Raw genomic sequence first — 8,516 nt, 5'->3', positions numbered from 1 at the left:
ATGGGTAAATTCAAAATGGCTCTTGCGATCATAGATTGCCCCTTGAAAGGACTGACATACCAGCTGGGCATGCACAGGTCCAAATGGACTCTGGATAAACTGTATGGAAACGCTCAACCACATGTAAACAACATGATAGGTCAGAGTACGTAGTAATAGAGTTTGTGTTTTGTATGTATCCTGCCTTGTTTTTCCCTTGATTGTCTCATCTGACAGTTCTACATTACAGCTGTCACACAGTGATACAGGGATGTGCTAAACTGAGTACGGTCACATGCACACAATAACATGATCATTGTGAATAGTCAGAGGAATGTAATAATTTGATTTCAATGTTTACGTGCTTTGCAAGAAGAACGATTTTGCTAATAATCCTGTTTACATGGACCATCTGATTGGACGTTGATACATGCAGAAAAATAGCCAATCAAAATAAACGATCTACCACAGCGGCCATGTTATTTTTCGTGAAGCCTATTTGAGTTCGGACATGTAAAGTTCGTGTGTGAAAACAATTTCCAAGGTGGATACTTTATGTTTTGTCTGCACTCACTTCCCTTGCGCAAAAGAAAGAAGCGAGCGCTGCTCGTGCTAGCACATTCACAGATCAAATACACCTCCACAACTCTGACTAAGGCGTTTACAAGTCCTAATAATTCATAAGATTGCTCCGAAAACCAGGTGTTTTAATTGGCGTGTACGTACTTTATGACGGTACGCCGTGTGCGCCGGGTTAAGATAACCAGAGTGAGGTGTTTGAATGAATAATTCCATACTCGGCCTAATGCCATAATCAGCTGAATGTCAAATTATTCCTGTGCATGTAAATGTACTCACTGAGCACGCAACTTGCTACTATGAGCTCATGAAATCATACCTCCAGGAGGAAGTTGACTCAGCCTCTGTGTCTTTAAGTCATCTGGTGCATTAAAAACGTGTAACTGTAACCCACAGTCCCGGACTGTCACCTGACCACTCAACTGACCTGGAGCCCCACACACGCACTCACACATGCACACTCACCAGGCCTGGTCTTCATCACTGTGCCTCTCCCAGGATGACCACACACCCATTTTAAGACCAGGCTCAGGTTGCAAGACAGACATATATACCCCTTTACCCCCTTTATTTCTGAATGTCTGGTCAGTCATTCGTCCCAGAGATATGTCAACAGGTGCTCACATCAAAAAGCTCTTCATAATAGCCTCCGTCCATCGTGTTTGATGTAAAAATGTAAACCGTATCTGCTGGCTTTAACAACTGTTCCCCTCCCGTATATGTTCTGTTACCTGTGTCGTTTGTCCAGAGTTAAGATATGGTGGGAGTGAGGCTGATAATCTGTCAGAGGCCCTGGTCCGTCTACGTGTCTTCTAAACCCGCCTAACCTCCAGGTCACCCCGTGCCTGCCTGCCTGCCTGCCTGCCTGCCTGCCTGCCTGCCTGCCTGCCTGCCTGCCTGCCTGCCGCTTCGTAGTCACAGGGATGTAGACGCAGCACTCACAGCCGCCGTGACTCTATAATCAGCCCCCCCCCCCCCACCCGCCCGCCTCCGGCAGATCTGCCTCTCTGAGCCAAAGGAATTGGCCACATCTGCCATAACCTCAACCTTCAGCAGTAGACATAGAGCTTTTAATAAAGACGCACTACCCCCCCCCCCCACACACACACACACCCCCCGCCAGCCAGCATCTATCTAATGCTCCGCAGATACACCGAGCGGTGATCAGACACACACGCGTTTCTCATATCCGCCTGTCTAAAGCCAGACAATCAGACAGACACCCCCTCTCCGACCCACCCTGCCGCCAGCATCCCTGTCTGCACTGTGTTCTCCTATAAAACTGTCAAGCGTGCGCTGAACCAGCAGAGCCAGACAATGTGATACTCCCAGCGCAAGAGACTTCCAAAAACCTTGAGGAGACAGTGAGGACAGGCGCCCACAAACAAGTACACACACATAGATATATACGGATAAACACACACATGGGACACATGGAGGAGGACTAGACTACAGTAACCCCTCCATTAGATGCCTTGTTAACCCCGGGTAATTTGGTATAATTTAGCACTGGGTGGGGGAGTGCTTCAGTCCCGCTGACTGCTGGCTCCGTCAAGTTCAAACTCCCACTTAATGTGAGTCCACCAGAAGGTCAGCCAACATGGCTGGCACAGTGCATTGTGGGAGCTGGGCCAGAACATCTAATTCTCTCAGTCCTAATATCACATGGTCTGTTAAACGAATTCAGTTAATATGAACACATGCGGGGGGGTTACTGTATGCAAATACATACACCAATGCAGTATCACGTATAAACATTTTCTGCATGGGAAAACTTCTTCTTTACAGAACCTATTCATCCAGTCCTGCTAACATCCGAGGGTAGAGTACATTGTATGACTGTGGGAACTTGGGGATAGAGATGTGGTTGAAAGGGTACACGACTGTGGGCCTACAGTAAGTGGATACAATAGTCTTCCTGTCTCTAAGCCTCTGTCTCCTACATCCACCAGGCAAGGTCTCTAATGATTGGCTGGCCAGTGTTCCCGATAGCGGTCTATAATGCATGAGGTCATTTACATCTGCCAAAAAGAGCAAGGTATTGACCTGTACTGCACTTTTGTGCACAGTGAAAGGGGAAAACCTTAGAGTTAGGTCACCCCCAATCTCATAATTACAGCAGGACTTTTCCCCAAGTCTCTCTGGGCTCTCGGCTCCATTGTTTGGTGTCCCCGGTGTAGCCACTGTGGTTAGGGTTTTGGCCAGGTTATTACTGTAACCTATGATGTCATCCACCACATTGAGGGGCAAGGGCTCATGGGGGAAGTTGATGTGAATACAGGACCAAAACAGGGACCGTGATAGAAGATAGGCACCAGAAAATGACCTCAAAGGACCAGCACAGCAAATAATGACGCCATTCCATGGCACCAACAGGTCCCATGGAAGTGGTGCTACACCATGCAGCAAGAGCTACACCATATCCCAGCCAACTGTACCTTCCCTGAGAGCTGTGCCCATGCATAGTCAGAGTTCATTAAGGCAATCCCAGCAGGGGAAATGATTTAGCTTCATTTCTCTAATCCGTGTAAGCAGGAAATGAGTCCGTGTCACCACGGAGACCAGGGACAGAATGTGGGGGGGGGGTAATGTCAGAATCACCGAAACACAGGCACACACACACGACCACACATCTGGTTATAGTGGAAACGGAGCGGAGGGCGCTGACTAAACTGAACTCCGTCACACTCATTACATTTAACCTCATCATCAATGCTGCTATGATAGTTGTCCTTATTGTAATTTGACCACAATACACTGAGGATCGGGCAACCACGTCAAACGGAACGGAAGAGCTCTGGGTAACAGACAGTTTCTGACTGAAATACTGGCAGTGCTGATGCTCCTCTCTGTCATCTGTGAGCTGTCTTCCTCTTCCGGGACCTCTCTTTCCTCCTCGGCCACCTCTCTTCCCCTCCCCCTTACCCAGCGTGGCTTATGCTTCCTGCAGTTATTCTCAAACCCCTCCTTCCTTTGATCCAGCAATCTGGGGGAGACGACGAGAAGCAAAAGACGTTCATATTCCTTTTCAAATCCCTCAATTATGTAAATTACAGCATACAAAAAAAATCTGCACAAAGCTGGCTCTCTAAACATATCTTTGATTACAGTGGCTAGACTCTGTTGTTGTCTCCAGTAAACAAATGAGTTCAGCAATTACGCCTGTTAGGGGGCCTACGCTGAGGAAAATTCATTTATATAGCTGCCATCTGTATTGCCAGTACAGAATCAGTAGAGTTCAGATAAAGGTCAAGTCGAGGCCAGCATTCTCCCTTCATCTAGTGTAAATGAATACTTTTGTATGTAATCATGATAGCTCCTCTCGGATCACTTTGATGGGAATTGATCAATGCAGTGGTGGCGGTCACCGCCCAGTGAACCCCCATTATTGTTTGTGACCTTGCGTTTCAAGATAATGGGCATTTCCCGATACTGATCAATAAGTCAACGGGGGTCCTGTGACAGTATATCTGTCACTAGACTAGCGGGGGCGTCACACTGACCCTCTCCGATGACATAGGGAGAAGGACTGTAGTGGCATGGATGTACCGCTCTCACATGTGGTCTGGACACACACTGCACAGTATGTGGCATAGTAATTCAACACGGGCAGCTTAACCACTGAAAACAACAGAGTCGCCTCAGACTGGCGCAGTGTGTTTGTTTGCGTCGGGGGTCGATTGCAGGGGAACTAAATGACGTACAGTAGATCTAAATGGGAACGGGAGGCGGCATGGTACCACAACAACAACAACAAAAACATGATCACGGAACAGCAATCAAATGTACGGACGGTTCCACCACCTACGAAATCCAAATCTAAGCCAGGTATGTGCGTTGTTGAGTGGAGCTTTGACGCACCTCAGTGGAAAGGGGAGGGAATGTGGTCTTGCCTGTCTGCTGTGAGGGGGTCGCTGACATAGCGCGCTAGTAATTGATTGGGTGGGAGGATTGGTTGGGAGGGATTAAAGTGTGGTTAATATCAATGGAATTCACCAGTGTTTGTCTCTATGAGGAGGCAAAAACCAATGTATCCCCCACACCACAATGACCATGCTTGTCCCACTCAGACAGCCCTGGGCTAAAGAGCACCAGACGTGATTGATGAGAGTAAAGATGGAGGGAGGCAGGAGGTCGACACAGACTCATTGTGTGACCACCCGTCTCCAGTCCCCGGGGCCTATTTGTAAATACAGTCATCTGAGTGCCACGGCACGAGAATGACATCACCCAGTCTCAATGTTCCAACAAGAGAGAGAGAGAGAGAGAGAGGGAGGGAGGGAAAGGAGAGATGATGGGGATGAATTTCCTATGGGCTTGTATTTCACGCTGTTTGATTGGTAGGGCTGGAATCTGCCTTGTCATGAAAGGTCTCTCATTGACCTTTCAGACCAAATGCATTGTGCTGGAATTCAGGTTGGTCTTTTTGACAGTTGTGATTTTATATAGACTTGATTAATAAAATCCTACCTTTGATACACACAAAAACCCTTTCCCTAATGATGTTCCAACTCACATCTCACCCATTGCAGTTCGGGGATCAACAGTTCACACCACTCAGTCCTTATGTGTTCAGATAATGTGTAAATGAAACAATATACTCAGCTCATGTCCACAAATTCTCTATTTTATAATGTTATAAAACCTGCCGTTTTCCCCCCTATGATTGAAGCGGTTTTCGTCCTCCTCTTCTGAGGAGGAGTAGGAAGGATCGGACCAATACGCAGCGTGGTAAGCGTGCTGGCGAACCGGGGACACCGTGTGTAGGGCTGGTGCCATATAACCCGGGCCAAGGAGACGCACTGGAGACCAGATGCGCTCCTGGCTCGATGCCCACTCTAGCCTGCGATGTAGCGCACCGGACTATACCTGCGCACTGGGGACACCGAGCGCCTCACGGCATAACAAGGTGCCTGCCTGGTCAACCTCTCTCCACGGTAAGCACGGGGAGTTGGCTCAGGTCTCCACACTCCCCGTGTGCTCCCCCCCCAATACATTTTTGGGGCTGCCTCTAGTCCCTGTTGCGCTGCGGTTCTAACTCCTCGTAATGCCGCCGCTCTGCTTTGGCTGCCTCCAGCTCTTCCCTGGGGCGGCAATATTCCCCAGCCTGTGCCCAGGGTCCCTTTCCGTCCAAAATCTCCTCCCATGTCCAGGAGTCCAGAACCCTCTGCTCCTGGTTACCACGCTGCTTGGTCCGGTTGTGGTGGGTGATTCTGTAACTGTTTTCGTCCTCAGAAATCAAAACTGAACACAACACAAACTGAAAACGAAACAGTTCTGTGTGGAAAACACAGACACATAAAACAATCACCCACAACCAAAATGGGGAAAACAGGCTACCTAAGTATGATTCTCAATCAGAGACAACGATCGACAGCTGCCTCTGATTGAGAACATACCAGGCCAAACACAGAAATACAACATAGAAAAAAGAACATAGACTACCCACCCCAACTCACACCCTGACCAAACTAACACAAAGACATAATGAAGAAACTAAGGTCAGAATGTGACAATGATACAAGTCATTTCAGCTAAATGATTTGCTTGGCACTGATGCACAAAGACACAAATCACCATGCATGATTCCAATGTGTATAATTCATTTGGTCAAAGGTCATGCCTATTCATCATGATTCAGGGGCATACAGTAGATGATGGAGCAAGGCCAAACGCTTGGCTGTGAGAAGCTCTCTATTGTCACGGTCCATCCCTCACTGATGCTGTTTGGACAGCCTTGGCCTTTGGAAATCTGTCGTCCACCTGTATATTTACTGAACACAAATATAAATGCAACATGTAAAGTGTTGGTAACATGTTTTACGTTCTATACTCAAAAAATATATATTTATCTCAAATTCTGTGCAGAAAAGTGTTTACATCCCTGTTAGTGAGCATTTTTCCTTTGACAAGATCATCTATTCATCTGACAGGTGTGTCATATCAAGAAGCTGATTAAACAGCATGATCATTACGCAGGTGCACCTTCTGCTGGGGACAAAAAAAGGCCACTCTAAAATATGCAGTTTTGTCACAACACAATGCCACAGATGTCACAGGTTTTGAGGGAGTGTGCAATTGGCATGCTGACTGCAGGAATGTCCACCAGAGCTTTAGCCAGAGAATTTCATGTTAATTTCTCTACCATAAACCACCTCCAACGTATATCCAACCGGATTCACACCCGCAGACCACGTGTAATCATGCCAGCCCAGGACCTCCACATCCGGATTTCTCCCCTACGGGATCAACTGAGACCAGACACCAGGACAGCTAATGAAACTGTGAGTTTTCACAACAGAAGAATTTTGGTACAAACTGTCAGACACCGTCTAAGGGAAGTTCATCTGCGTGCTCCTTGTCTTCACCAGGGTCTAGACCTAACGGCAATTCTGCGTCGTAACCCACTTCAGTGGGCAAATGCTCACCTTCGATGGCCACTGGTACGCTGGAGAAGTGTGCTCTTCACGGATGAATTACGGTTTCAATGCACAGAATTACCTTGACGAGATCCATTCTCATGCCATTCATCTGCCACCATCAGCTCATTTTTCAGCACGATAATGCACGGCCCATGTCGCAAGGATCTGTACACAATTACTGGAAGCTGAAAATGTCTTAAATCTTTCATGGCCTGCATACACACCAGACATGTCACCATTGAGCATGTTTGGGATGCTCTGTATCAACGTGTACGACAGCGTGTTGCAGTTCTAGCCAATATCCAGCAACTTTGCACAGCCATTAAAGAGGAGTGGGACAACATTCAACAGGCCACAATTAACAGTCTGATCAACTCTATGCGAATGAGATGTCGCGTTGCATGAGGCAAATGGTGGACACACCAGATACTGACTGGTTTTCTGATCCACACCCCTGCTTTAAAAAAAAAGGTATCTGTGACCAACAGATGCATAATCTGTATTGCCAGCAGGAGAGGCTCCTCAGAGGAGGAAGGGGAGAACCATCCTCCTCAGTGAATTTCATAAAAATAGAGAAACATTAAAAAACTGATCCTTGTTTGATAAAAACTATACTAAATATATTCACATGTCAACAAATAACTGATTAAAACACACTGTTTTAAGGTCTAAAATACAAAACTAAGAGGCTCATGGTTCTCACCCCCTTCCATAGACTTACACAGTAATTATGACAACTTCCGGAGGACGACCTCCAACCTATCAGAGCTCTTGCAGCATCAACTGACATGTTGTTCACCCGATCAAAGGATCAGATAATTAATCTAGTACTGAAAGCATAAGCAACAGCTGGCTAGCACTGCAGTGCATAAAATGTAATGAGCAGATGACTCAAAGACAGAGAAAGACCATATTTGAAGTTTTGAACAAATTAATTCCTTCAAAAATGTAGAACAAGCAGGAGAGAGAGAGGTAGCTATATTTGGTTGTATTTTTTAAAACTTTCACTCAGCTAGCGATCACAGCTAGCTAGTTTAGCCTACTCAAACACCCAGCTCAAACAGAGAGGGATTCTACGTTAGCTAACTGGCTATGGCTATCCAACACTGGAACTCTTCCAAGTCAAGGTAAGCTTTTGTTTCATTAATGCCACCGTGTCCCACTGGTGTAACTGCTAAACTGCTTTCTGACTGTACACTGTACTGCATGATTGTAGCGGGTTTACTAAGGCATTAGTTCTAATAGCCAGCTATGTTGACTATGATGTGATAACAATGTAGGCTGTGCGTAACGGTCAGCGGTCATGATATGTAAGTTTCAAACTTTTTTTTCGCCTGGTCACCGACAGCTGTTTAGTTGTGCACTGCAGTCTACAAGCGAAGGGAAAGGGTGAAAAGAAGAGAGCAGAGTAGATTGTTGCAAGAAGTAGTTATATATACAGCGAGCCAAGTGATCATTCTGTTTTTATGTGGCTGCTATGAAAGTGAACTGTGTTTGCGTGTGATCAGGAGTGTATTCATTCCACCGATTCTGTAG

This window comes from Oncorhynchus keta, chromosome 14 (genome assembly GCF_023373465.1).
Source record: "Oncorhynchus keta strain PuntledgeMale-10-30-2019 chromosome 14, Oket_V2, whole genome shotgun sequence".
Classification (NCBI taxonomy): Eukaryota; Metazoa; Chordata; class Actinopteri; order Salmoniformes; family Salmonidae; genus Oncorhynchus; species Oncorhynchus keta.
Note: the sequence above shows the minus strand (reverse complement) of the source record.